This window comes from Schistocerca serialis, chromosome 2, assembly GCF_023864345.2.
Source record: "Schistocerca serialis cubense isolate TAMUIC-IGC-003099 chromosome 2, iqSchSeri2.2, whole genome shotgun sequence".
NCBI classification, from domain to species: Eukaryota; Metazoa; Arthropoda; class Insecta; order Orthoptera; family Acrididae; genus Schistocerca; species Schistocerca serialis.
This window is the reverse complement of record NC_064639.1, coordinates 804925400-804953075: the sequence shown is the minus strand read 5'-3', so window position 1 is coordinate 804953075 and position 27676 is coordinate 804925400. Positions and strand designations below refer to the sequence as shown.

The 27676-nt window shown below is 49.5% G+C and overlaps 24 non-coding genes across 24 annotated transcripts; 17 read left to right on the top strand and 7 right to left on the bottom strand.

Annotated features, from left to right (window-relative positions):
• Window positions 1-1325: 1325 nt before the first annotated feature.
• Trnap-cgg (transfer RNA proline (anticodon CGG)) lies at window positions 1326-1397 on the top strand. Its single transcript has one exon. It is a non-coding gene; the product is annotated as a tRNA-Pro (tRNA).
• A 1645-nt stretch (window positions 1398-3042) lies between these two features.
• Window positions 3043-3115, top strand: Trnap-ugg (transfer RNA proline (anticodon UGG)). The gene has a single exon. It is a non-coding gene; the product is annotated as a tRNA-Pro (tRNA).
• Window positions 3116-3718: 603 nt separating this feature from the next.
• Trnav-uac (transfer RNA valine (anticodon UAC)) lies at window positions 3719-3791 on the bottom strand. The gene has a single exon. It is a non-coding gene; the product is annotated as a tRNA-Val (tRNA).
• Window positions 3792-4026: 235 nt separating this feature from the next.
• Trnap-cgg (transfer RNA proline (anticodon CGG)) lies at window positions 4027-4098 on the top strand. Its single transcript has one exon. It is a non-coding gene; the product is annotated as a tRNA-Pro (tRNA).
• Window positions 4099-5748: 1650 nt separating this feature from the next.
• Window positions 5749-5819, top strand: Trnap-ugg (transfer RNA proline (anticodon UGG)). The gene has a single exon. It is a non-coding gene; the product is annotated as a tRNA-Pro (tRNA).
• Window positions 5820-6726: 907 nt separating this feature from the next.
• On the top strand, window positions 6727-6798 carry Trnap-cgg (transfer RNA proline (anticodon CGG)). Its single transcript has one exon. It is a non-coding gene; the product is annotated as a tRNA-Pro (tRNA).
• Window positions 6799-8450: 1652 nt separating this feature from the next.
• On the top strand, window positions 8451-8522 carry Trnap-ugg (transfer RNA proline (anticodon UGG)). The gene has a single exon. It is a non-coding gene; the product is annotated as a tRNA-Pro (tRNA).
• Window positions 8523-9123: 601 nt separating this feature from the next.
• On the bottom strand, window positions 9124-9196 carry Trnav-uac (transfer RNA valine (anticodon UAC)). The gene has a single exon. It is a non-coding gene; the product is annotated as a tRNA-Val (tRNA).
• A 235-nt stretch (window positions 9197-9431) lies between these two features.
• On the top strand, window positions 9432-9503 carry Trnap-cgg (transfer RNA proline (anticodon CGG)). The gene has a single exon. It is a non-coding gene; the product is annotated as a tRNA-Pro (tRNA).
• A 1652-nt stretch (window positions 9504-11155) lies between these two features.
• Trnap-ugg (transfer RNA proline (anticodon UGG)) lies at window positions 11156-11227 on the top strand. Its single transcript has one exon. It is a non-coding gene; the product is annotated as a tRNA-Pro (tRNA).
• A 601-nt stretch (window positions 11228-11828) lies between these two features.
• Window positions 11829-11901, bottom strand: Trnav-uac (transfer RNA valine (anticodon UAC)). Its single transcript has one exon. It is a non-coding gene; the product is annotated as a tRNA-Val (tRNA).
• A 235-nt stretch (window positions 11902-12136) lies between these two features.
• On the top strand, window positions 12137-12208 carry Trnap-cgg (transfer RNA proline (anticodon CGG)). The gene has a single exon. It is a non-coding gene; the product is annotated as a tRNA-Pro (tRNA).
• A 1652-nt stretch (window positions 12209-13860) lies between these two features.
• Window positions 13861-13932, top strand: Trnap-ugg (transfer RNA proline (anticodon UGG)). Its single transcript has one exon. It is a non-coding gene; the product is annotated as a tRNA-Pro (tRNA).
• A 601-nt stretch (window positions 13933-14533) lies between these two features.
• Trnav-uac (transfer RNA valine (anticodon UAC)) lies at window positions 14534-14606 on the bottom strand. Its single transcript has one exon. It is a non-coding gene; the product is annotated as a tRNA-Val (tRNA).
• A 235-nt stretch (window positions 14607-14841) lies between these two features.
• Trnap-cgg (transfer RNA proline (anticodon CGG)) lies at window positions 14842-14913 on the top strand. Its single transcript has one exon. It is a non-coding gene; the product is annotated as a tRNA-Pro (tRNA).
• Window positions 14914-16565: 1652 nt separating this feature from the next.
• Trnap-ugg (transfer RNA proline (anticodon UGG)) lies at window positions 16566-16637 on the top strand. Its single transcript has one exon. It is a non-coding gene; the product is annotated as a tRNA-Pro (tRNA).
• Window positions 16638-17238: 601 nt separating this feature from the next.
• On the bottom strand, window positions 17239-17311 carry Trnav-uac (transfer RNA valine (anticodon UAC)). The gene has a single exon. It is a non-coding gene; the product is annotated as a tRNA-Val (tRNA).
• A 235-nt stretch (window positions 17312-17546) lies between these two features.
• On the top strand, window positions 17547-17618 carry Trnap-cgg (transfer RNA proline (anticodon CGG)). Its single transcript has one exon. It is a non-coding gene; the product is annotated as a tRNA-Pro (tRNA).
• Window positions 17619-19270: 1652 nt separating this feature from the next.
• On the top strand, window positions 19271-19342 carry Trnap-ugg (transfer RNA proline (anticodon UGG)). The gene has a single exon. It is a non-coding gene; the product is annotated as a tRNA-Pro (tRNA).
• Window positions 19343-19943: 601 nt separating this feature from the next.
• On the bottom strand, window positions 19944-20016 carry Trnav-uac (transfer RNA valine (anticodon UAC)). Its single transcript has one exon. It is a non-coding gene; the product is annotated as a tRNA-Val (tRNA).
• Window positions 20017-20251: 235 nt separating this feature from the next.
• On the top strand, window positions 20252-20323 carry Trnap-cgg (transfer RNA proline (anticodon CGG)). The gene has a single exon. It is a non-coding gene; the product is annotated as a tRNA-Pro (tRNA).
• A 1652-nt stretch (window positions 20324-21975) lies between these two features.
• Trnap-ugg (transfer RNA proline (anticodon UGG)) lies at window positions 21976-22047 on the top strand. Its single transcript has one exon. It is a non-coding gene; the product is annotated as a tRNA-Pro (tRNA).
• Window positions 22048-22648: 601 nt separating this feature from the next.
• Trnav-uac (transfer RNA valine (anticodon UAC)) lies at window positions 22649-22721 on the bottom strand. Its single transcript has one exon. It is a non-coding gene; the product is annotated as a tRNA-Val (tRNA).
• A 235-nt stretch (window positions 22722-22956) lies between these two features.
• On the top strand, window positions 22957-23028 carry Trnap-cgg (transfer RNA proline (anticodon CGG)). The gene has a single exon. It is a non-coding gene; the product is annotated as a tRNA-Pro (tRNA).
• The last annotated feature ends 4648 nt before the right edge of the window (window positions 23029-27676 follow it).

Below are 27676 nucleotides of genomic sequence, written 5' to 3'. Positions count from 1 at the left end.
TTTTGTCTGCGGCGTCTTTAGTATCCGTCTTCTGGAAGTTTTGCTTGCAGTATATTGTGCAATCTTTTCGTTATGAGTTGGTGCTTGGTTTCCCGATGTTCTTTTGTTTAGTGCATTCGCCTTCTCTTAACCCTGAGAAACCACATACCGAAACTGAGGCACTGCCGGCTGTTCATAAGCAGTGCTCGATGAAGTTATTTCGCTTTTTATTCGTTGCCTTTAATATTCTTCTCATCAGTGGTGAGTGCTGCCTGCAGAAAGCGTTTATCTTGCGAATTCGCGTGAAAGTTTGTGTTCCCTGTGAGGCCCACTACTTGGGATTAACTTGACTGCTCCAGCCAGGTGGCTCGTTGGTCTAGGGGTATGATTCTGCTTTGGGTGCAGGAGGTCCCGGGTTCAAATCCGGACGAGCCCTGCCATTTTGACCGTGCTGAAGAGTAGGTGGAACTCAGCCCCCGGTTGCAGCTCCTCAATGAAGAGTTGACGCCTGTTATAGCACGTGGATATAACAAGAATGCGGCACCAGTAAAGTACGTAGGTGGAATTCGGTAGAAAGGCAGACGGTAATTTTGCATGCAACGGAAAACAAGTGTTGTCTTTGCGGGATATGTGCACCGTGAGTGGAGATTCAGCTTAATTGTGCGACAGTCTACCCTCATCTTACTAGCGACGGCAACAACCAAGGGGTGGCATGTAAGATTGAGCGTGGCTAAGAGTTTCTCATTATTAGTTTGCATCACACTTTGACAGAGCTGTGACAAGGCGAGTAGGGTGAGCTCAGGAAAGCCAGTAGCAAGCGCACTTGAAGTAGCCCTGAAGAACCGGATTATAAATTTTGCCAGCCATAATGGAGCTAGGGGCGTTCTCAGTTACCAAATACCGGTGCAATAAGAGAGCAAAAGTATTTGACAGTAAAATGACGCCTATCCGTCTAGCATACAACATTGCTTGTCTCTGCATACGCGGACGTGAGGTCATCTCGGAAATGAAATCCGAAATGTAGATTAAAATTGTTTGTGCTCCCGCCGGCATCGAACCGGGGGACCTTCTGCGTGTAAAGCAGGCGTGATAACCGCTACACGACGGAAACAACGGTCATTTTCATGTACCACCCGGAGACTCGTAATAGCAACAGTTTCTCTTCTGTGTTAGCAAGGGCATCGGCTACGAGCTCCCTCCGATTCGTGAAGTTCCTGTAGTAAAAGACGTCGATGGAAACAATCCAACCGCGACAGACAGGGAGAACGCTGGCTGAGCTGCAGCCCTACATGGTCAGGCCATCAAAGGTGGCGTCATTCACATGCAGTGCGTTTTCGGAACGAATAGGCTCGTTGGTCTAGGGGTATGATTCCTGCTTCGGGTGCAGGAGGTCCCGGGTTCAAATCCCGGACGAGCCCTTGCGTTTTGTACAACGTGTGGTAACAAATCGCATGGCGGCGGCTGTGTCGCGCATTTCGAGGCCTCCAAGTCAGCGCTAAAATACGACAACCAGTTCTGAAACCGTTTCATGTTTCATTTGAGCCATGTGCACCCTGCTGATGGAACGTTTGAAGTTGGTTTAAATGAACACAGTAGAGATCGTAGCAAGTGTCTTGCTGAGTGCGACGAAAACGGGTTTCCGCCCGCAATCGAGCCGGGGACCTTCTGCGTGTTCGGCACGGCGCCTGGGCTCGGCGGCAGCTGCTGCTCTTTCCTTCCTTACGAGATACAGTCGATTCGCGCAGTCGTTATTGCAAAAGAATGTCACCAAGGCAATCGCTTCGTTAGCGGCACTTTGCCTGGGCTCGGCGGCAGCTCTACATGGAGGCACCAGCAGCCCAGCCAGGCCGCCGCCGGCACCGGTGCGCCACAGCGCAAGGAGCCGGCGGCCGCCCTGCAATGCCCCTGTCGTTGCATATTCCACCCGCCCATATCCTCCCCATGTCTGACTCACTACCCCAAATGACACTGCAGTCGACGTGCTTATTACTATCGCTTTTGGAAGAACCAAGGCGCAGTATTCTAGTGTCGAACCGGTACTGCAATTGGGATTAAGCAAAAATTTATTGTGTGGGTCGAGCGACAGCCTCGGCTCGCTCTCCTACATGATCGCTTCTTGTGCGGAATAATTCCTAGCTCGCCGATGGCTTCAGAGTTGGTCTTCTCGAAGTTTTGCTTTCGCACTGCATTCCGCAATCTTTTCGTTATGAGTTGTGTGCTTCGGTTACCCGACTTTCTTGTGTTTAGTGCGTTTGGCTTCTCTTAACCCTTAGCCACCGCTTGCCGAAATTTCCACACTATCATCTGTCGACCTGCAGAGCTCGATGAAGGCCTCGCGGCCGTTCCTGAGCTCGTGGAACGGTCGAATCTGTAGTTGTTTCCAGATCTCTCCCACACAACGGCCTCCCAGAAGCTTGGATACAGAAGTACGCCACTACTCCCAGCCGGAGATTCACGATTGAAAGCAGAATGACATGAGCTACACGCAGCTCCGATTTTTTTTTTTTTTTTTTTTGTTGTGTCTGACCTACTTTGAAAGACTTTGTAGTCGACTTACTTACTACTATCGCTGTTGGAAACCAGGTGATAACCGCACAGTATTTTAGAGACGATCAGGTAATGAAAATTAGAATAAGTAAAACAGTATCAAAAGAAGTTGTGTGGTGGAGCAGCACATGCAATTCACGCTTCCTAGATAATCGTTACTGCATAGAATAATTCTTTGTCTGCGGCGTCTTTAGTATCCGTCTTCTGGAAGTTTTGCTTGCAGTATATTGTGCAATCTTTTCGTTATGAGTTGGTGCTTGGTTTCCCGATGTTCTTTTGTTTAGTGCATTCGCCTTCTCTTAACCCTGAGAAACCACATACCGAAACTGAGGCACTGCCGGCTGTCATAAGCAGTGCTCGATGAAGTTATTTCGCTTTTTATTCGTTGCCTTTAATATTCTTCTCATCAGTGGTGAGTGCTGCCTGCAGAAAGCGTTTATCTTGCGAATTCGCGTGAAAGTTTGTGTTCCCTGTGAGGCCCACTACTTGGGATTAACTTGACTGCTCCAGCCAGGTGGCTCGTTGGTCTAGGGGTATGATTCCTGCTTTGGGGTGCAGGAGGTCCCGGGTTCAAATCCCGGACGAGCCCTGCCATTTTGACCGTGCTGAAGAGTAGGTGGAACTCAGCCCCGGTTGCAGCTCCTCAATGAAGAGTTGACGCCCTGTTATAGCACGTGGATATAACAAGAATGCGGCACCAGTAAAGTACGTAGGTGGAATTCGGTAGAAAGGCAGACGGTAATTTTGCATGCAACGGAAAACAAGGTTGTCTTTGCGGGATATGTGCACCGTGAGTGGAGATTCAGCTTAATTGTGCGACAGTCTACCCTCATCTTACTAGCGACGGCAACAACCAAGGGGTGGCATGTAAGATTGAGCGTGGCTAAGAGTTTCTCATTATTAGTTTGCATCACACTTTGACAGAGCTGTGACAAGGGCGAGTAGGGTGAGCTCAGGAAAGCCAGTAGCAAGCGCACTTGAAGTAGCCCTGAAGAACCGGATTATAAATTTTGCCAGCCATAATGGAGCTAGGGGCGTTCTCAGTTACCAAATACCGGTGCAATAAGAGAGCAAAAGTATTTGACAGTAAAATGACGCCCTATCCGTCTAGCATACAACATTGCTTGTCTCTGCATACGCGGACGTGAGGTCATCTCGGAAATGAAATCCGAAATGTAGATTAAAATTGTTGTGCTCCCGCCCGGCATCGAACCGGGGACCTTCTGCGTGTAAAGCAGGCGTGATAACCGCTACACCACGGAAACAACGGTCATTTTCATGTACCACCCGGAGACTCGTAATAGCAACAGTTTCTCTTCTGTGTTAGCAAGGGCATCGGCTACGAGCTCCCTCCGATTCGTGAAGTTCCTGTAGTAAAAGACGTCGATGGAAACAATCCAACCGCGACAGACAGGGAGAACGCTGGCTGAGCTGCAGCCCTACATGGTCAGGCCATCAAAGGTGGCGTCATTCACATGCAGTGCGTTTTCGGAACGAATAGGCTCGTTGGTCTAGGGGTATGATTCCTGCTTCGGGTGCAGGAGGTCCCGGGTTCAAATCCCGGACGAGCCCTTGCGTTTTGTACAACGGTGTGGTAACAAATCGCATGGCGGCGGCTGTGTCGCGCATTTCGAGGCCTCCAAGTCAGCGCTAAAATCCGACAACCAGTTCTGAAACCGTTTCATGTTTCATTTGAGCATGTGCACCCTGCTGATGGAACGTTTGAAGTTGGTTTAAATGAACACAGTAGAGATCGTAGCAAGTGTCTTGCTGAGTGCGACGAAAACGGGTTTCCGCCCGCAATCGAGCCGGGGACCTTCTGCGTGTTCGCACGGCGCCTGGGCTCGGCGGCAGCTGCTGCTCTTTCCTTCCTTACGAGATACCGTCGATTCGCGGCAGTCGTTATTGCAAAAGATGTCACCAAAGGCAATCGCTTCGTTAGCGGCACTTTGCCTGGGCTCGGCGGCAGCTCTACATGGAGGCACCAGCAGCCCAGCCAGGCCGCCGCCGGCACCGGTGCGCCACAGCGCAAGGAGGCCGGCGGCCGCCCTGCAATGCCCCTGTCGTTGCATATTCCACCCGCCCCATATCCTCCCCATGTCTGACTCACTACCCCAAATGACACTGCAGTCGACGTGCTTATTACTATCGCTTTTGGAAGAACCAAGGCGCAGTATTCTAGTGTCGAACCGGTACTGCAAATTGGGATTAAGCAAAAATTTATTGTGTGGTCGAGCGACAGCCTCGGCTCGCTCTTCCTACATGATCGCTTCTTGTGCGGAATAATTCCTAGCTCGCCGATGGCTTCAGAGTTGGTCTTCTCGAAGTTTTGCTTTCGCACTGCATTCCGCAATCTTTTCGTTATGAGTTGTGTGCTTCGGTTACCCGACTTTCTTGTGTTAGTGCGTTTGGCTTCTCTTAACCCTTAGCCACCGCTTGCCGAAATTTCCACACTATCATCTGTCGACCTGCAGAGCTCGATGAAGGCCTCGCGGCCGTTCCTGAGCTCGTGGAACGGTCGAATCTGTAGTTGTTTCCAGATCTCTCCCACACAACGGCCTCCCAGAAGCTTGGATTACAGAAGTACGCCACTACTCCCAGCCGGAGATTCACGATTGAAAGCAGAATGACATGAGCTACACGCAGCTCCGATTTTTTTTTTTTTTTTTTTGTTGTGGTCTGACCTACTTTGAAAGACTTTGTAGTCGACTTACTTACTACTATCGCTGTTGGAAACCAGGTGATAACCGCACAGTATTTTAGAGACGATCAGGTAATTGAAAATTTAGAATAAGTAAAACAGTATCAAAAGAAGTTGTGTGGTGGAGCAGCACATGCAATTCACGCTTCCTAGATAATCGTTACTGCATAGAATAATTCTTTTGTCTGCGGCGTCTTAGTATCCGTCTTCTGGAAGTTTTGCTTGCAGTATATTGTGCAATCTTTTCGTTATGAGTTGGTGCTTGGTTTCCCGATGTTCTTTTGTTTAGTGCATTCGCCTTCTCTTAACCCTGAGAAACCACATACCGAAACTGAGGCACTGCCGGCTGTTCATAAGCAGTGCTCGATGAAGTTATTTCGCTTTTTATTCGTTGCTTTAATATTCTTCTCATCAGTGGTGAGTGCTGCCTGCAGAAAGCGTTTATCTTGCGAATTCGCGTGAAAGTTTGTGTTCCCTGTGAGGCCCACTACTTGGGATTAACTTGACTGCTCCAGCCAGGTGGCTCGTTGGTCTAGGGGTAGATTCCTGCTTTGGGTGCAGGAGGTCCCGGGTTCAAATCCCGGACGAGCCCTGCCATTTTGACCGTGCTGAAGAGTAGGTGGAACTCAGCCCCGGTTGCAGCTCCTCAATGAAGAGTTGACGCCTGTTATAGCACGTGATATAACAAGAATGCGGCACCAGTAAAGTACGTAGGTGGAATTCGGTAGAAAGGCAGACGGTAATTTTGCATGCAACGGAAAACAAGGTTGTCTTTGCGGGATATGTGCACCGTGAGTGGAGATTCAGCTTAATTGTGCGACAGTCTACCCTCATCTTACTAGCGACGGCAACAACCAAGGGGTGGCATGTAAGATTGAGCGTGGCTAAGAGTTTCTCATTATTAGTTTGCATCACACTTTGACAGAGCTGTGACAAGGCGAGTAGGGTGAGCTCAGGAAAGCCAGTAGCAAGCGCACTTGAAGTAGCCCTGAAGAACCGGATTATAAATTTTGCCAGCCATAATGGAGCTAGGGGCGTTCTCAGTTACCAAATACCGGTGCAATAAGAGAGCAAAAGTATTTGACAGTAAAATGACGCCCTATCCGTCTAGCATACAACATTGCTTGTCTCTGCATACGCGGACGTGAGGTCATCTCGGAAATGAAATCCGAAATGTAGATTAAAATTGTTGTGCTCCCGCCGGCATCGAACCGGGGACCTTCTGCGTGTAAAGCAGGCGTGATAACCGCTACACGACGGAAACAACGGTCATTTTCATGTACCACCCGGAGACTCGTAATAGCAACAGTTTCTCTTCTGTGTTAGCAAGGGCATCGGCTACGAGCTCCCTCCGATTCGTGAAGTTCCTGTAGTAAAAGACGTCGATGGAAACAATCCAACCGCGACAGACAGGGAGAACGCTGGCTGAGCTGCAGCCCTACATGGTCAGGCCATCAAAGGTGGCGTCATTCACATGCAGTGCGTTTTCGGAACGAATAGGCTCGTTGGTCTAGGGGTATGATTCCTGCTTCGGGTGCAGGAGGTCCCGGGTTCAAATCCCGGACGAGCCCTTGCGTTTTGTACAACGGTGTGGTAACAAATCGCATGGCGGCGGCTGTGTCGCGCATTTCGAGGCCTCCAAGTCAGCGCTAAAATCCGACAACCAGTTCTGAAACCGTTTCATGTTTCATTTGAGCCATGTGCACCCTGCTGATGGAACGTTTGAAGTTGGTTTAAATGAACACAGTAGAGATCGTAGCAAGTGTCTTGCTGAGGTGCGACGAAAACGGGTTTCCGCCCGCAATCGAGCCGGGGACCTTCTGCGTGTTCGGCACGGCGCCTGGGCTCGGCGGCAGCTGCTGCTCTTTCCTTCCTTACGAGATACCGTCGATTCGCGCAGTCGTTATTGCAAAAGATGTCACCAAAGGCAATCGCTTCGTTAGCGGCACTTTGCCTGGGCTCGGCGGCAGCTCTACATGGAGGCACCAGCAGCCCAGCCAGGCCGCCGCCGGCACCGGTGCGCCACAGCGCAAGGAGCCGGCGGCCGCCCTGCAATGCCCCTGTCGTTGCATATTCCACCCGCCCCATATCCTCTCCATGTCTGACTCACTACCCCAAATGACACTGCAGTCGACGTGCTTATTACTATCGCTTTTGGAAGAACCAAGGCGCAGTATTCTAGTGTCGAACCGGTACTGCAAATTGGGATTAAGCAAAAATTTATTGTGTGGTCGAGCGACAGCCTCGGCTCGCTCTTCCTACATGATCGCTTCTTGTGCGGAATAATTCCTAGCTCGCCGATGGCTTCAGAGTTGGTCTTCTCGAAGTTTTGCTTTCGCACTGCATTCCGCAATCTTTTCGTTATGAGTTGTGTGCTTCGGTTACCCGACTTTCTTGTGTTTAGTGCGTTTGGCTTCTCTTAACCCTTAGCCACCGCTTGCCGAAATTTCCACACTATCATCTGTCGACCTGCAGAGCTCGATGAAGGCCTCGCGGCCGTTCCTGAGCTCGTGGAACGGTCGAATCTGTAGTTGTTTCCAGATCTCTCCCACACAACGGCCTCCCAGAAGCTTGGATTACAGAAGTACGCCACTACTCCCAGCCGGAGATTCACGATTGAAAGCAGAATGACATGAGCTACACGCAGCTCCGATTTTTTTTTTTTTTTTTTTGTTGTGTCTGACCTACTTTGAAAGACTTTGTAGTCGACTTACTTACTACTATCGCTGTTGGAAACCAGGTGATAACCGCACAGTATTTTAGAGACGATCAGGTAATGAAAATTTAGAATAAGTAAAACAGTATCAAAAGAAGTTGTGTGGTGGAGCAGCACATGCAATTCACGCTTCCTAGATAATCGTTACTGCATAGAATAATTCTTTTGTCTGCGGCGTCTTTAGTATCCGTCTTCTGGAAGTTTTGCTTGCAGTATATTGTGCAATCTTTTCGTTATGAGTTGGTGCTTGGTTTCCCGATGTTCTTTTGTTTAGTGCATTCGCCTTCTCTTAACCCTGAGAAACCACATACCGAAACTGAGGCACTGCCGGCTGTTCATAAGCAGTGCTCGATGAAGTTATTTCGCTTTTTATTCGTTGCCTTTAATATTCTTCTCATCAGTGGTGAGTGCTGCCTGCAGAAAGCGTTTATCTTGCGAATTCGCGTGAAAGTTTGTGTTCCCTGTGAGGCCCACTACTTGGGATTAACTTGACTGCTCCAGCCAGGTGGCTCGTTGGTCTAGGGGTATGATTCCTGCTTTGGGTGCAGGAGGTCCCGGGTTCAAATCCCGGACGAGCCCTGCCATTTTGACCGTGCTGAAGAGTAGGTGGAACTCAGCCCCGGTTGCAGCTCCTCAATGAAGAGTTGACGCCTGTTATAGCACGTGGATATAACAAGAATGCGGCACCAGTAAAGTACGTAGGTGGAATTCGGTAGAAAGGCAGACGGTAATTTTGCATGCAACGGAAAACAAGGTTGTCTTTGCGGGATATGTGCACCGTGAGTGGAGATTCAGCTTAATTGTGCGACAGTCTACCCTCATCTTACTAGCGACGGCAACAACCAAGGGGTGGCATGTAAGATTGAGCGTGGCTAAGAGTTTCTCATTATTAGTTTGCATCACACTTTGACAGAGCTGTGACAAGGCGAGTAGGGTGAGCTCAGGAAAGCCAGTAGCAAGCGCACTTGAAGTAGCCCTGAAGAACCGGATTATAAATTTTGCCAGCCATAATGGAGCTAGGGGCGTTCTCAGTTACCAAATACCGGTGCAATAAGAGAGCAAAAGTATTTGACAGTAAAATGACGCCCTATCCGTCTAGCATACAACATTGCTTGTCTCTGCATACGCGGACGTGAGGTCATCTCGGAAATGAAATCCGAAATGTAGATTAAAATTGTTGTGCTCCCGCCCGGCATCGAACCGGGGACCTTCTGCGTGTAAAGCAGGCGTGATAACCGCTACACCACGGAAACAACGGTCATTTTCATGTACCACCCGGAGACTCGTAATAGCAACAGTTTCTCTTCTGTGTTAGCAAGGGCATCGGCTACGAGCTCCCTCCGATTCGTGAAGTTCCTGTAGTAAAAGACGTCGATGGAAACAATCCAACCGCGACAGACAGGGAGAACGCTGGCTGAGCTGCAGCCCTACATGGTCAGGCCATCAAAGGTGGCGTCATTCACATGCAGTGCGTTTTCGGAACGAATAGGCTCGTTGGTCTAGGGGTATGATTCCTGCTTCGGGTGCAGGAGGTCCCGGGTTCAAATCCCGGACGAGCCCTTGCGTTTTGTACAACGGTGTGGTAACAAATCGCATGGCGGCGGCTGTGTCGCGCATTTCGAGGCCTCCAAGTCAGCGCTAAAATCCGACAACCAGTTCTGAAACCGTTTCATGTTTCATTTGAGCCATGTGCACCCTGCTGATGGAACGTTTGAAGTTGGTTTAAATGAACACAGTAGAGATCGTAGCAAGTGTCTTGCTGAGTGCGACGAAAACGGGTTTCCGCCCGCAATCGAGCCGGGGACCTTCTGCGTGTTCGGCACGGCGCCTGGGCTCGGCGGCAGCTGCTGCTCTTTCCTTCCTTACGAGATACCGTCGATTCGCGCAGTCGTTATTGCAAAAGATGTCACCAAAGGCAATCGCTTCGTTAGCGGCACTTTGCCTGGGCTCGGCGGCAGCTCTACATGGAGGCACCAGCAGCCCAGCCAGGCCGCCGCCGGCACCGGTGCGCCACAGCGCAAGGAGCCGGCGGCCGCCCTGCAATGCCCCTGTCGTTGCATATTCCACCCGCCCCATATCCTCCCCATGTCTGACTCACTACCCCAAATGACACTGCAGTCGACGTGCTTATTACTATCGCTTTTGGAAGAACCAAGGCGCAGTATTCTAGTGTCGAACCGGTACTGCAAATTGGGATTAAGCAAAAATTTATTGTGTGGTCGAGCGACAGCCTCGGCTCGCTCTTCCTACATGATCGCTTCTTGTGCGGAATAATTCCTAGCTCGCCGATGGCTTCAGAGTTGGTCTTCTCGAAGTTTTGCTTTCGCACTGCATTCCGCAATCTTTTCGTTATGAGTTGTGTGCTTCGGTTACCCGACTTTCTTGTGTTTAGTGCGTTTGGCTTCTCTTAACCCTTAGCCACCGCTTGCCGAAATTTCCACACTATCATCTGTCGACCTGCAGAGCTCGATGAAGGCCTCGCGGCCGTTCCTGAGCTCGTGGAACGGTCGAATCTGTAGTTGTTTCCAGATCTCTCCCACACAACGGCCTCCCAGAAGCTTGGATTACAGAAGTACGCCACTACTCCCAGCCGGAGATTCACGATTGAAAGCAGAATGACATGAGCTACACGCAGCTCCGATTTTTTTTTTTTTTTTTTTTGTTGTGTCTGACCTACTTTGAAAGACTTTGTAGTCGACTTACTTACTACTATCGCTGTTGGAAACCAGGTGATAACCGCACAGTATTTTAGAGACGATCAGGTAATGAAAATTTAGAATAAGTAAAACAGTATCAAAAGAAGTTGTGTGGTGGAGCAGCACATGCAATTCACGCTTCCTAGATAATCGTTACTGCATAGAATAATTCTTTTGTCTGCGGCGTCTTTAGTATCCGTCTTCTGGAAGTTTTGCTTGCAGTATATTGTGCAATCTTTTCGTTATGAGTTGGTGCTTGGTTTCCCGATGTTCTTTTGTTTAGTGCATTCGCCTTCTCTTAACCCTGAGAAACCACATACCGAAACTGAGGCACTGCCGGCTGTTCATAAGCAGTGCTCGATGAAGTTATTTCGCTTTTTATTCGTTGCCTTTAATATTCTTCTCATCAGTGGTGAGTGCTGCCTGCAGAAAGCGTTTATCTTGCGAATTCGCGTGAAAGTTTGTGTTCCCTGTGAGGCCCACTACTTGGGATTAACTTGACTGCTCCAGCCAGGTGGCTCGTTGGTCTAGGGGTATGATTCCTGCTTTGGGTGCAGGAGGTCCCGGGTTCAAATCCCGGACGAGCCCTGCCATTTTGACCGTGCTGAAGAGTAGGTGGAACTCAGCCCCGGTTGCAGCTCCTCAATGAAGAGTTGACGCCTGTTATAGCACGTGGATATAACAAGAATGCGGCACCAGTAAAGTACGTAGGTGGAATTCGGTAGAAAGGCAGACGGTAATTTTGCATGCAACGGAAAACAAGGTTGTCTTTGCGGGATATGTGCACCGTGAGTGGAGATTCAGCTTAATTGTGCGACAGTCTACCCTCATCTTACTAGCGACGGCAACAACCAAGGGGTGGCATGTAAGATTGAGCGTGGCTAAGAGTTTCTCATTATTAGTTTGCATCACACTTTGACAGAGCTGTGACAAGGCGAGTAGGGTGAGCTCAGGAAAGCCAGTAGCAAGCGCACTTGAAGTAGCCCTGAAGAACCGGATTATAAATTTTGCCAGCCATAATGGAGCTAGGGGCGTTCTCAGTTACCAAATACCGGTGCAATAAGAGAGCAAAAGTATTTGACAGTAAAATGACGCCCTATCCGTCTAGCATACAACATTGCTTGTCTCTGCATACGCGGACGTGAGGTCATCTCGGAAATGAAATCCGAAATGTAGATTAAAATTGTTGTGCTCCCGCCCGGCATCGAACCGGGGACCTTCTGCGTGTAAAGCAGGCGTGATAACCGCTACACGACGGAAACAACGGTCATTTTCATGTACCACCCGGAGACTCGTAATAGCAACAGTTTCTCTTCTGTGTTAGCAAGGGCATCGGCTACGAGCTCCCTCCGATTCGTGAAGTTCCTGTAGTAAAAGACGTCGATGGAAACAATCCAACCGCGACAGACAGGGAGAACGCTGGCTGAGCTGCAGCCCTACATGGTCAGGCCATCAAAGGTGGCGTCATTCACATGCAGTGCGTTTTCGGAACGAATAGGCTCGTTGGTCTAGGGGTATGATTCCTGCTTCGGGTGCAGGAGGTCCCGGGTTCAAATCCCGGACGAGCCCTTGCGTTTTGTACAACGGTGTGGTAACAAATCGCATGGCGGCGGCTGTGTCGCGCATTTCGAGGCCTCCAAGTCAGCGCTAAAATCCGACAACCAGTTCTGAAACCGTTTCATGTTTCATTTGAGCCATGTGCACCCTGCTGATGGAACGTTTGAAGTTGGTTTAAATGAACACAGTAGAGATCGTAGCAAGTGTCTTGCTGAGTGCGACGAAAACGGGTTTCCGCCCGCAATCGAGCCGGGGACCTTCTGCGTGTTCGGCACGGCGCCTGGGCTCGGCGGCAGCTGCTGCTCTTTCCTTCCTTACGAGATACCGTCGATTCGCGCAGTCGTTATTGCAAAAGATGTCACCAAAGGCAATCGCTTCGTTAGCGGCACTTTGCCTGGGCTCGGCGGCAGCTCTACATGGAGGCACCAGCAGCCCAGCCAGGCCGCCGCCGGCACCGGTGCGCCACAGCGCAAGGAGCCGGCGGCCGCCCTGCAATGCCCCTGTCGTTGCATATTCCACCCGCCCCATATCCTCTCCATGTCTGACTCACTACCCCAAATGACACTGCAGTCGACGTGCTTATTACTATCGCTTTTGGAAGAACCAAGGCGCAGTATTCTAGTGTCGAACCGGTACTGCAAATTGGGATTAAGCAAAAATTTATTGTGTGGTCGAGCGACAGCCTCGGCTCGCTCTTCCTACATGATCGCTTCTTGTGCGGAATAATTCCTAGCTCGCCGATGGCTTCAGAGTTGGTCTTCTCGAAGTTTTGCTTTCGCACTGCATTCCGCAATCTTTTCGTTATGAGTTGTGTGCTTCGGTTACCCGACTTTCTTGTGTTTAGTGCGTTTGGCTTCTCTTAACCCTTAGCCACCGCTTGCCGAAATTTCCACACTATCATCTGTCGACCTGCAGAGCTCGATGAAGGCCTCGCGGCCGTTCCTGAGCTCGTGGAACGGTCGAATCTGTAGTTGTTTCCAGATCTCTCCCACACAACGGCCTCCCAGAAGCTTGGATTACAGAAGTACGCCACTACTCCCAGCCGGAGATTCACGATTGAAAGCAGAATGACATGAGCTACACGCAGCTCCGATTTTTTTTTTTTTTTTTTTTGTTGTGTCTGACCTACTTTGAAAGACTTTGTAGTCGACTTACTTACTACTATCGCTGTTGGAAACCAGGTGATAACCGCACAGTATTTTAGAGACGATCAGGTAATGAAAATTTAGAATAAGTAAAACAGTATCAAAAGAAGTTGTGTGGTGGAGCAGCACATGCAATTCACGCTTCCTAGATAATCGTTACTGCATAGAATAATTCTTTTGTCTGCGGCGTCTTTAGTATCCGTCTTCTGGAAGTTTTGCTTGCAGTATATTGTGCAATCTTTTCGTTATGAGTTGGTGCTTGGTTTCCCGATGTTCTTTTGTTTAGTGCATTCGCCTTCTCTTAACCCTGAGAAACCACATACCGAAACTGAGGCACTGCCGGCTGTTCATAAGCAGTGCTCGATGAAGTTATTTCGCTTTTTATTCGTTGCCTTTAATATTCTTCTCATCAGTGGTGAGTGCTGCCTGCAGAAAGCGTTTATCTTGCGAATTCGCGTGAAAGTTTGTGTTCCCTGTGAGGCCCACTACTTGGGATTAACTTGACTGCTCCAGCCAGGTGGCTCGTTGGTCTAGGGGTATGATTCCTGCTTTGGGTGCAGGAGGTCCCGGGTTCAAATCCCGGACGAGCCCTGCCATTTTGACCGTGCTGAAGAGTAGGTGGAACTCAGCCCCGGTTGCAGCTCCTCAATGAAGAGTTGACGCCTGTTATAGCACGTGGATATAACAAGAATGCGGCACCAGTAAAGTACGTAGGTGGAATTCGGTAGAAAGGCAGACGGTAATTTTGCATGCAACGGAAAACAAGGTTGTCTTTGCGGGATATGTGCACCGTGAGTGGAGATTCAGCTTAATTGTGCGACAGTCTACCCTCATCTTACTAGCGACGGCAACAACCAAGGGGTGGCATGTAAGATTGAGCGTGGCTAAGAGTTTCTCATTATTAGTTTGCATCACACTTTGACAGAGCTGTGACAAGGCGAGTAGGGTGAGCTCAGGAAAGCCAGTAGCAAGCGCACTTGAAGTAGCCCTGAAGAACCGGATTATAAATTTTGCCAGCCATAATGGAGCTAGGGGCGTTCTCAGTTACCAAATACCGGTGCAATAAGAGAGCAAAAGTATTTGACAGTAAAATGACGCCCTATCCGTCTAGCATACAACATTGCTTGTCTCTGCATACGCGGACGTGAGGTCATCTCGGAAATGAAATCCGAAATGTAGATTAAAATTGTTGTGCTCCCGCCCGGCATCGAACCGGGGACCTTCTGCGTGTAAAGCAGGCGTGATAACCGCTACACCACGGAAACAACGGTCATTTTCATGTACCACCCGGAGACTCGTAATAGCAACAGTTTCTCTTCTGTGTTAGCAAGGGCATCGGCTACGAGCTCCCTCCGATTCGTGAAGTTCCTGTAGTAAAAGACGTCGATGGAAACAATCCAACCGCGACAGACAGGGAGAACGCTGGCTGAGCTGCAGCCCTACATGGTCAGGCCATCAAAGGTGGCGTCATTCACATGCAGTGCGTTTTCGGAACGAATAGGCTCGTTGGTCTAGGGGTATGATTCCTGCTTCGGGTGCAGGAGGTCCCGGGTTCAAATCCCGGACGAGCCCTTGCGTTTTGTACAACGGTGTGGTAACAAATCGCATGGCGGCGGCTGTGTCGCGCATTTCGAGGCCTCCAAGTCAGCGCTAAAATCCGACAACCAGTTCTGAAACCGTTTCATGTTTCATTTGAGCCATGTGCACCCTGCTGATGGAACGTTTGAAGTTGGTTTAAATGAACACAGTAGAGATCGTAGCAAGTGTCTTGCTGAGTGCGACGAAAACGGGTTTCCGCCCGCAATCGAGCCGGGGACCTTCTGCGTGTTCGGCACGGCGCCTGGGCTCGGCGGCAGCTGCTGCTCTTTCCTTCCTTACGAGATACCGTCGATTCGCGCAGTCGTTATTGCAAAAGATGTCACCAAAGGCAATCGCTTCGTTAGCGGCACTTTGCCTGGGCTCGGCGGCAGCTCTACATGGAGGCACCAGCAGCCCAGCCAGGCCGCCGCCGGCACCGGTGCGCCACAGCGCAAGGAGCCGGCGGCCGCCCTGCAATGCCCCTGTCGTTGCATATTCCACCCGCCCCATATCCTCCCCATGTCTGACTCACTACCCCAAATGACACTGCAGTCGACGTGCTTATTACTATCGCTTTTGGAAGAACCAAGGCGCAGTATTCTAGTGTCGAACCGGTACTGCAAATTGGGATTAAGCAAAAATTTATTGTGTGGTCGAGCGACAGCCTCGGCTCGCTCTTCCTACATGATCGCTTCTTGTGCGGAATAATTCCTAGCTCGCCGATGGCTTCAGAGTTGGTCTTCTCGAAGTTTTGCTTTCGCACTGCATTCCGCAATCTTTTCGTTATGAGTTGTGTGCTTCGGTTACCCGACTTTCTTGTGTTTAGTGCGTTTGGCTTCTCTTAACCCTTAGCCACCGCTTGCCGAAATTTCCACACTATCATCTGTCGACCTGCAGAGCTCGATGAAGGCCTCGCGGCCGTTCCTGAGCTCGTGGAACGGTCGAATCTGTAGTTGTTTCCAGATCTCTCCCACACAACGGCCTCCCAGAAGCTTGGATTACAGAAGTACGCCACTACTCCCAGCCGGAGATTCACGATTGAAAGCAGAATGACATGAGCTACACGCAGCTCCGATTTTTTTTTTTTTTTTTTTTGTTGTGTCTGACCTACTTTGAAAGACTTTGTAGTCGACTTACTTACTACTATCGCTGTTGGAAACCAGGTGATAACCGCACAGTATTTTAGAGACGATCAGGTAATGAAAATTTAGAATAAGTAAAACAGTATCAAAAGAAGTTGTGTGGTGGAGCAGCACATGCAATTCACGCTTCCTAGATAATCGTTACTGCATAGAATAATTCTTTTGTCTGCGGCGTCTTTAGTATCCGTCTTCTGGAAGTTTTGCTTGCAGTATATTGTGCAATCTTTTCGTTATGAGTTGGTGCTTGGTTTCCCGATGTTCTTTTGTTTAGTGCATTCGCCTTCTCTTAACCCTGAGAAACCACATACCGAAACTGAGGCACTGCCGGCTGTTCATAAGCAGTGCTCGATGAAGTTATTTCGCTTTTTATTCGTTGCCTTTAATATTCTTCTCATCAGTGGTGAGTGCTGCCTGCAGAAAGCGTTTATCTTGCGAATTCGCGTGAAAGTTTGTGTTCCCTGTGAGGCCCACTACTTGGGATTAACTTGACTGCTCCAGCCAGGTGGCTCGTTGGTCTAGGGGTATGATTCCTGCTTTGGGTGCAGGAGGTCCCGGGTTCAAATCCCGGACGAGCCCTGCCATTTTGACCGTGCTGAAGAGTAGGTGGAACTCAGCCCCGGTTGCAGCTCCTCAATGAAGAGTTGACGCCTGTTATAGCACGTGGATATAACAAGAATGCGGCACCAGTAAAGTACGTAGGTGGAATTCGGTAGAAAGGCAGACGGTAATTTTGCATGCAACGGAAAACAAGGTTGTCTTTGCGGGATATGTGCACCGTGAGTGGAGATTCAGCTTAATTGTGCGACAGTCTACCCTCATCTTACTAGCGACGGCAACAACCAAGGGGTGGCATGTAAGATTGAGCGTGGCTAAGAGTTTCTCATTATTAGTTTGCATCACACTTTGACAGAGCTGTGACAAGGCGAGTAGGGTGAGCTCAGGAAAGCCAGTAGCAAGCGCACTTGAAGTAGCCCTGAAGAACCGGATTATAAATTTTGCCAGCCATAATGGAGCTAGGGGCGTTCTCAGTTACCAAATACCGGTGCAATAAGAGAGCAAAAGTATTTGACAGTAAAATGACGCCCTATCCGTCTAGCATACAACATTGCTTGTCTCTGCATACGCGGACGTGAGGTCATCTCGGAAATGAAATCCGAAATGTAGATTAAAATTGTTGTGCTCCCGCCCGGCATCGAACCGGGGACCTTCTGCGTGTAAAGCAGGCGTGATAACCGCTACACGACGGAAACAACGGTCATTTTCATGTACCACCCGGAGACTCGTAATAGCAACAGTTTCTCTTCTGTGTTAGCAAGGGCATCGGCTACGAGCTCCCTCCGATTCGTGAAGTTCCTGTAGTAAAAGACGTCGATGGAAACAATCCAACCGCGACAGACAGGGAGAACGCTGGCTGAGCTGCAGCCCTACATGGTCAGGCCATCAAAGGTGGCGTCATTCACATGCAGTGCGTTTTCGGAACGAATAGGCTCGTTGGTCTAGGGGTATGATTCCTGCTTCGGGTGCAGGAGGTCCCGGGTTCAAATCCCGGACGAGCCCTTGCGTTTTGTACAACGGTGTGGTAACAAATCGCATGGCGGCGGCTGTGTCGCGCATTTCGAGGCCTCCAAGTCAGCGCTAAAATCCGACAACCAGTTCTGAAACCGTTTCATGTTTCATTTGAGCCATGTGCACCCTGCTGATGGAACGTTTGAAGTTGGTTTAAATGAACACAGTAGAGATCGTAGCAAGTGTCTTGCTGAGTGCGACGAAAACGGGTTTCCGCCCGCAATCGAGCCGGGGACCTTCTGCGTGTTCGGCACGGCGCCTGGGCTCGGCGGCAGCTGCTGCTCTTTCCTTCCTTACGAGATACCGTCGATTCGCGCAGTCGTTATTGCAAAAGATGTCACCAAAGGCAATCGCTTCGTTAGCGGCACTTTGCCTGGGCTCGGCGGCAGCTCTACATGGAGGCACCAGCAGCCCAGCCAGGCCGCCGCCGGCACCGGTGCGCCACAGCGCAAGGAGCCGGCGGCCGCCCTGCAATGCCCCTGTCGTTGCATATTCCACCCGCCCCATATCCTCCCCATGTCTGACTCACTACCCCAAATGACACTGCAGTCGACGTGCTTATTACTATCGCTTTTGGAAGAACCAAGGCGCAGTATTCTAGTGTCGAACCGGTACTGCAAATTGGGATTAAGCAAAAATTTATTGTGTGGTCGAGCGACAGCCTCGGCTCGCTCTTCCTACATGATCGCTTCTTGTGCGGAATAATTCCTAGCTCGCCGATGGCTTCAGAGTTGGTCTTCTCGAAGTTTTGCTTTCGCACTGCATTCCGCAATCTTTTCGTTATGAGTTGTGTGCTTCGGTTACCCGACTTTCTTGTGTTTAGTGCGTTTGGCTTCTCTTAACCCTTAGCCACCGCTTGCCGAAATTTCCACACTATCATCTGTCGACCTGCAGAGCTCGATGAAGGCCTCGCGGCCGTTCCTGAGCTCGTGGAACGGTCGAATCTGTAGTTGTTTCCAGATCTCTCCCACACAACGGCCTCCCAGAAGCTTGGATTACAGAAGTACGCCACTACTCCCAGCCGGAGATTCACGATTGAAAGCAGAATGACATGAGCTACACGCAGCTCCGATTTTTTTTTTTTTTTTTTTTGTTGTGTCTGACCTACTTTGAAAGACTTTGTAGTCGACTTACTTACTACTATCGCTGTTGGAAACCAGGTGATAACCGCACAGTATTTTAGAGACGATCAGGTAATGAAAATTTAGAATAAGTAAAACAGTATCAAAAGAAGTTGTGTGGTGGAGCAGCACATGCAATTCACGCTTCCTAGATAATCGTTACTGCATAGAATAATTCTTTTGTCTGCGGCGTCTTTAGTATCCGTCTTCTGGAAGTTTTGCTTGCAGTATATTGTGCAATCTTTTCGTTATGAGTTGGTGCTTGGTTTCCCGATGTTCTTTTGTTTAGTGCATTCGCCTTCTCTTAACCCTGAGAAACCACATACCGAAACTGAGGCACTGCCGGCTGTTCATAAGCAGTGCTCGATGAAGTTATTTCGCTTTTTATTCGTTGCCTTTAATATTCTTCTCATCAGTGGTGAGTGCTGCCTGCAGAAAGCGTTTATCTTGCGAATTCGCGTGAAAGTTTGTGTTCCCTGTGAGGCCCACTACTTGGGATTAACTTGACTGCTCCAGCCAGGTGGCTCGTTGGTCTAGGGGTATGATTCCTGCTTTGGGTGCAGGAGGTCCCGGGTTCAAATCCCGGACGAGCCCTGCCATTTTGACCGTGCTGAAGAGTAGGTGGAACTCAGCCCCGGTTGCAGCTCCTCAATGAAGAGTTGACGCCTGTTATAGCACGTGGATATAACAAGAATGCGGCACCAGTAAAGTACGTAGGTGGAATTCGGTAGAAAGGCAGACGGTAATTTTGCATGCAACGGAAAACAAGGTTGTCTTTGCGGGATATGTGCACCGTGAGTGGAGATTCAGCTTAATTGTGCGACAGTCTACCCTCATCTTACTAGCGACGGCAACAACCAAGGGGTGGCATGTAAGATTGAGCGTGGCTAAGAGTTTCTCATTATTAGTTTGCATCACACTTTGACAGAGCTGTGACAAGGCGAGTAGGGTGAGCTCAGGAAAGCCAGTAGCAAGCGCACTTGAAGTAGCCCTGAAGAACCGGATTATAAATTTTGCCAGCCATAATGGAGCTAGGGGCGTTCTCAGTTACCAAATACCGGTGCAATAAGAGAGCAAAAGTATTTGACAGTAAAATGACGCCCTATCCGTCTAGCATACAACATTGCTTGTCTCTGCATACGCGGACGTGAGGTCATCTCGGAAATGAAATCCGAAATGTAGATTAAAATTGTTGTGCTCCCGCCCGGCATCGAACCGGGGACCTTCTGCGTGTAAAGCAGGCGTGATAACCGCTACACGACGGAAACAACGGTCATTTTCATGTACCACCCGGAGACTCGTAATAGCAACAGTTTCTCTTCTGTGTTAGCAAGGGCATCGGCTACGAGCTCCCTCCGATTCGTGAAGTTCCTGTAGTAAAAGACGTCGATGGAAACAATCCAACCGCGACAGACAGGGAGAACGCTGGCTGAGCTGCAGCCCTACATGGTCAGGCCATCAAAGGTGGCGTCATTCACATGCAGTGCGTTTTCGGAACGAATAGGCTCGTTGGTCTAGGGGTATGATTCCTGCTTCGGGTGCAGGAGGTCCCGGGTTCAAATCCCGGACGAGCCCTTGCGTTTTGTACAACGGTGTGGTAACAAATCGCATGGCGGCGGCTGTGTCGCGCATTTCGAGGCCTCCAAGTCAGCGCTAAAATCCGACAACCAGTTCTGAAACCGTTTCATGTTTCATTTGAGCCATGTGCACCCTGCTGATGGAACGTTTGAAGTTGGTTTAAATGAACACAGTAGAGATCGTAGCAAGTGTCTTGCTGAGTGCGACGAAAACGGGTTTCCGCCCGCAATCGAGCCGGGGACCTTCTGCGTGTTCGGCACGGCGCCTGGGCTCGGCGGCAGCTGCTGCTCTTTCCTTCCTTACGAGATACCGTCGATTCGCGCAGTCGTTATTGCAAAAGATGTCACCAAAGGCAATCGCTTCGTTAGCGGCACTTTGCCTGGGCTCGGCGGCAGCTCTACATGGAGGCACCAGCAGCCCAGCCAGGCCGCCGCCGGCACCGGTGCGCCACAGCGCAAGGAGCCGGCGGCCGCCCTGCAATGCCCCTGTCGTTGCATATTCCACCCGCCCCATATCCTCTCCATGTCTGACTCACTACCCCAAATGACACTGCAGTCGACGTGCTTATTACTATCGCTTTTGGAAGAACCAAGGCGCAGTATTCTAGTGTCGAACCGGTACTGCAAATTGGGATTAAGCAAAAATTTATTGTGTGGTCGAGCGACAGCCTCGGCTCGCTCTTCCTACATGATCGCTTCTTGTGCGGAATAATTCCTAGCTCGCCGATGGCTTCAGAGTTGGTCTTCTCGAAGTTTTGCTTTCGCACTGCATTCCGCAATCTTTTCGTTATGAGTTGTGTGCTTCGGTTACCCGACTTTCTTGTGTTTAGTGCGTTTGGCTTCTCTTAACCCTTAGCCACCGCTTGCCGAAATTTCCACACTATCATCTGTCGACCTGCAGAGCTCGATGAAGGCCTCGCGGCCGTTCCTGAGCTCGTGGAACGGTCGGATCTGTAGTTGTTTCCAGATCTCTCCCACACAACGGCCTCCCAGAAGCTTGGATTACAGAAGTACGCCACTACTCCCAGCCGGAGATTCACGATTGAAAGCAGAATGACATGAGCTACACGCAGCTCCGATTTTTTTTTTTTTTTTTTTTGTTGTGTCTGACCTACTTTGAAAGACTTTGTAGTCGACTTACTTACTACTATCGCTGTTGGAAACCAGGTGATAACCGCACAGTATTTTAGAGACGATCAGGTAATGAAAATTTAGAATAAGTAAAACAGTATCAAAAGAAGTTGTGTGGTGGAGCAGCACATGCAATTCACGCTTCCTAGATAATCGTTACTGCATAGAATAATTCTTTTGTCTGCGGCGTCTTTAGTATCCGTCTTCTGGAAGTTTTGCTTGCAGTATATTGTGCAATCTTTTCGTTATGAGTTGGTGCTTGGTTTCCCGATGTTCTTTTGTTTAGTGCATTCGCCTTCTCTTAACCCTGAGAAACCACATACCGAAACTGAGGCACTGCCGGCTGTTCATAAGCAGTGCTCGATGAAGTTATTTCGCTTTTTATTCGTTGCCTTTAATATTCTTCTCATCAGTGGTGAGTGCTGCCTGCAGAAAGCGTTTATCTTGCGAATTCGCGTGAAAGTTTGTGTTCCCTGTGAGGCCCACTACTTGGGATTAACTTGACTGCTCCAGCCAGGTGGCTCGTTGGTCTAGGGGTATGATTCCTGCTTTGGGTGCAGGAGGTCCCGGGTTCAAATCCCGGACGAGCCCTGCCATTTTGACCGTGCTGAAGAGTAGGTGGAACTCAGCCCCGGTTGCAGCTCCTCAATGAAGAGTTGACGCCTGTTATAGCACGTGGATATAACAAGAATGCGGCACCAGTAAAGTACGTAGGTGGAATTCGGTAGAAAGGCAGACGGTAATTTTGCATGCAACGGAAAACAAGGTTGTCTTTGCGGGATATGTGCACCGTGAGTGGAGATTCAGCTTAATTGTGCGACAGTCTACCCTCATCTTACTAGCGACGGCAACAACCAAGGGGTGGCATGTAAGATTGAGCGTGGCTAAGAGTTTCTCATTATTAGTTTGCATCACACTTTGACAGAGCTGTGACAAGGCGAGTAGGGTGAGCTCAGGAAAGCCAGTAGCAAGCGCACTTGAAGTAGCCCTGAAGAACCGGATTATAAATTTTGCCAGCCATAATGGAGCTAGGGGCGTTCTCAGTTACCAAATACCGGTGCAATAAGAGAGCAAAAGTATTTGACAGTAAAATGACGCCCTATCCGTCTAGCATACAACATTGCTTGTCTCTGCATACGCGGACGTGAGGTCATCTCGGAAATGAAATCCGAAATGTAGATTAAAATTGTTGTGCTCCCGCCCGGCATCGAACCGGGGACCTTCTGCGTGTAAAGCAGGCGTGATAACCGCTACACGACGGAAACAACGGTCATTTTCATGTACCACCCGGAGACTCGTAATAGCAACAGTTTCTCTTCTGTGTTAGCAAGGGCATCGGCTACGAGCTCCCTCCGATTCGTGAAGTTCCTGTAGTAAAAGACGTCGATGGAAACAATCCAACCGCGACAGACAGGGAGAACGCTGGCTGAGCTGCAGCCCTACATGGTGAGGCCATCAAAGGTGGCGTCATTCACATGCAGTGCGTTTTCGGAACGAATAGGCTCGTTGGTCTAGGGGTATGATTCCTGCTTCGGGTGCAGGAGGTCCCGGGTTCAAATCCCGGACGAGCCCTTGCGTTTTGTACAACGGTGTGGTAACAAATCGCATGGCGGCGGCTGTGTCGCGCATTTCGAGGCCTCCAAGTCAGCGCTAAAATCCGACAACCAGTTCTGAAACCGTTTCATGTTTCATTTGAGCCATGTGCACCCTGCTGATGGAACGTTTGAAGTTGGTTTAAATGAACACAGTAGAGATCGTAGCAAGTGTCTTGCTGAGTGCGACGAAAACGGGTTTCCGCCCGCAATCGAGCCGGGGACCTTCTGCGTGTTCGGCACGGCGCCTGGGCTCGGCGGCAGCTGCTGCTCTTTCCTTCCTTACGAGATACCGTCGATTCGCGCAGTCGTTATTGCAAAAGATGTCACCAAAGGCAATCGCTTCGTTAGCGGCACTTTGCCTGGGCTCGGCGGCAGCTCTACATGGAGGCACCAGCAGCCCAGCCAGGCCGCCGCCGGCACCGGTGCGCCACAGCGCAAGGAGCCGGCGGCCGCCCTGCAATACCCCTGTCGTTGCATATTCCACCCGCCTCATATCCTCTCCATGTCTGACTCACTACCCCAAATGACACTGCAGTCGACGTGCTTATTACTATCGCTTTTGGAAGAACCAAGGCCAGGATTCTAGTGTCGAACCGGTACTGCAAATTGGGATTAAGCAAAAATTTATTGTGTGGTCGAGCGACAGCCTCGGCTCGCTCTTCCTACATGATCGCTTCTTGTGCGGAATAATTCCTAGCTCGCCGATGGCTTCAGAGTTGGTCTTCTCGAAGTTTTGCTTTCGCACTGCATTCCGCAATCTTTTCGTTATGAGTTGTGTGCTTCGGTTACCCGACTTTCTTGTGTTTAGTGCGTTTGGCTTCTCTTAACCCTTAGCCACCGCTTGCCGAAATTTCCACACTATCATCTGTCGACCTGCAGAGCTCGATGAAGGCCTCGCGGCCGTTCCTGAGCTCGTGGAACGGTCGAATCTGTAGTTGTTTCCAGATCTCTCCCACACAACGGCCTCCCAGAAGCTTGGATTACAGAAGTACGCCACTACTCCCAGCCGGAGATTCACGATTGAAAGCAGAATGACATGAGCTACACGCAGCTCCGAAATTTTTTTTTTTTTTTTTGTGTCTGACCTACTTTGAAAGACTTTGTAGTCGACTTACTTACTACTATCGCTGTTGGAAACCAGGTGATAACCGCACAGTATTTTAGAGACGATCAGGTAATGAAAATTTAGAATAAGTAAAACAGTATCAAAAGAAGTTGTGTGGTGGAGCAGCACATGCAATTCACGCTTCCTAGATAATCGTTACTGCATAGAATAATTCTTTTGTCTGCGGCGTCTTCAGTATCCGTCTTCTGGAAGTTTTGCTTGCAGTATATTGTGCAATCTTTTCGTTATGAGTTGGTGCTTGGTTTCCCGATGTTCTTTTGTTTAGTGCATTCGCCTTATCTTAACACTGAGAAACCACATACCGAAACTGAGGCACTGCCGGCTGTTCATAAGCAGTGCTCGATGAAGTTATTTCGCTTTTTATTCGTTGCCTTTAATATTCTTCTCATCAGTGGTGAGTGCTGCCTGCAGAAAGCGTTTATCTTGCGAATTCGCGTGAAAGTTTGTGTTCCCTGTGAGGCCCACTACTTGGGATTAACTTGACTGCTCCAGCCAGGTGGCTCGTTGGTCTAGGGGTATGATTCCTGCTTTGGGTGCAGGAGGTCCCGGGTTCAGTCAGCCGGCGGACGCGGTCGAGGTCGGACGTGCTGTGCTGCGCGCCGCGCCGTCGCTGTTTACGTGTGGTGAGTCGCTGCGCTTGCTTCAGTGTCTACCAGTGTTTTGGTGTGATCTGCAAATGAACTCGATTTCGTGATGTCTCAACCGAGTAGGAAAGACACACTGAAGTTTACTTTTGACAGAAATTTTGTCCGACCTAAATCTTTTGAAGTTGAGCAATGGTTAGAAGATGAAGTAAAGATAGGACTTGAGGACATAATCGGGATACATCTTTCGATTGTCAGTAGCACCGTTTTCGTTAAATTAGCTCGATCAGAGATGTGTGAGAAAATCGTTGAATCTTGTGGTGGTATCCTAAAGTTTAAACATAGTGATGGAAATGTGGGAGAAGTTGCTGTTTCGCATGCCGGCCTAGGAATACGGACTGTTAGAATTTTTGAACTTCCATTTGAAATAACCAGTGAACAGCTCAACGCAGTGCTCTGTCCATACGGTAAAATCATAAGCAATATTGCGGAACGTTGGTCTAGCGCACATAAGTTCCCGGTTCTTAATGGGGTGCGGCAATTGAAAATCGAGCTGCAGAAGCACATCCCGTCTTATGTACACGTCTGCGGGTATCGTGCGATAGTCATGTACGATGATCAGCCTCGAACGTGTGCCGCATGCAACTCGACGGGTCACGTGCGTGCCGAATGCATGCAGAGGCGAGTGGCGCAGCTGCCTGCCGGCGAGGCTGCCAGGCCCCCCGCGATGACATCACTGCCTGTGACGTACGTCGCCGCAGCGCGTGGGCTTCCGGCTATATCCACGGTCACCGAAGTCAGTGAAAATACTGTAGTGCCTGCGACAGTGACGCGAATGGAGACTGTTGCAACGCCGGAAGAGACCCCACCTAAACCCATAGAAATATCGCCGTCCGTCGTAGTCACAGAAGAACAGGCATCCGACATGCAAACGGCTGCGTCCCCATCGGCCGCTGCTACTCCACGGGGGGAATCTCCAGCAGGTTCCGATCAAGGCCCACAAAATCGTACGTCTCCCAGAAAAACTAAAAAACGGAGAGTTGCCCGCCAGGGTACAGAACAGATGGCACCGGTTCTGCGCGAAAAGGCTAAACAGATAGGTGAACAACTCAGTGACAAAGCATCTGATAGCACAAACCATGATCATCCCTCAGCCAGTTTACCATCAGTCATTGACAATGTCTCAGATGCTCTACCTCTGAACCCCGAACAGTCAGCTCAACTCCGAGCCGACTGTGATGTCCGCATGGTCAAACTCTATCCTGCTCACGAGTCGGTAATGCCCTCAACACAGCCACCGCCAACTAGTTGGGCAGACGATACAGAATCCACTGCCGACGTCGACAGTATGGATACTTCCGAAGCGGTGACAGCCGTAACTTCAGTCTCCAAAGACGACGATGTTAATGAGAAAGCTAACGCCTCGACAGAGTCTACCGCGCAAAAAGAACGCACGACTGCTCCCTTCTCAAACGGAGAATATTTTTAACTCTGCCTTTAAAGTGACTGTCAATACATGTTTTTGTTATCTGGAATTGCTTCCAAAGTGCTTTTACGACGTGACTTCTATTTCCAGCGTTATTTCTGTTTGATATCGGACTGGTTTTAGGTCTGTTTCCTGTTTAGTCCACCACAATTCCGCCACAGGCCTATCGACTTGCTACTCTCAATATTAATAAGATACGCAGCGCTCTTAAACTACAACATTTAAAAGACTTTTTATATGCAGCTGATGTAGACATTTTGTTTGTACAAGAAGTAGCAGAGATCGGACTTGATTGCATACCAGGTTATAATGTCATCACTAATCCTGGGGCCGGTTGCGAATTAGGTACAGCTTTTATTGTGAAGGAAGGTATCATTATTCATGACGTCACGAAACTGCCGAACAGTAGGGGCATTGCGGGCACTTTTTATAACAACAGACTAATTAATGTATATGCCCCATCCGGTTCCAGTAACAGACGTCAAAGAGCAGAATTCTTTAAAGAAGAAATAGTTCCTCTCTTTAGCGTCCGCCACGACAATGTCATTTTCGGAGGCGACTTTAACTGTGTCATCAGTGCAAAGGACCAAACTCCCAATCTTAACAAATCACTTGAACTGGAACGAATTGTACGAGACTTGCGCTTAGTTGACTCTTGGGAGCTCAAGCATGGTGCAGCACCTGGGTTTACCCATATCACGACCCATTCGGCAAGCCGTCTCGATCGCATTTATGTCACACCCACTTTGAGGAATAACATTCTGCAGTCAGAAGTATGGCCAGTGGCGTTCTCAGATCATGCTGCATACATCTGTACTATCACTCTCGACCGACAACGGACGTGTCGATACAGGGGCCGGTGGAAATTAAATGTTTCACATCTACAAGACTCGGCGTGTCAAGAAGCCTTCCTCAATACCTGGCGAGAATGTGAGCACAGATTTGCATCTTATAATTCGGCCATTGATTGGTGGCTCAGGTGCGCCAAACCTAAAATTAGGTGGTGTTTCATGAACTACGCACGGGAAAAGGGCTTTTGGCTTCAAAGGACGATCAATTTCTATTTTCATTGTCTGCGGGAACTGTATATGCTCGGCACTTCGGCTGTCGAGAATTGTCAACGAATTAAGAAAATCCAGGCCAAAATCCTAACCCTAAGGAGGACGCAGCTAGAAGGCTACAAAGTCAGGTCACGGGTCCAGACTACTGTACACCAAGAACTCACCTCAGTCTACCATATGATCCAAGAAAGTAGGAAAGGGTCCCGTAAAATACTGACGGAGTTAATTGCTGAGGATGGCGCAACGCTGACTACGCACAACGAGATTAAAGCGGCGGTGCTAAACTACTTCACCACCTTGATGTCCAATAAAGAAGTTAACGTGCAAGCGCAGGATGCTCTTTTGAATAATTTGCGCAACAGAGTCAG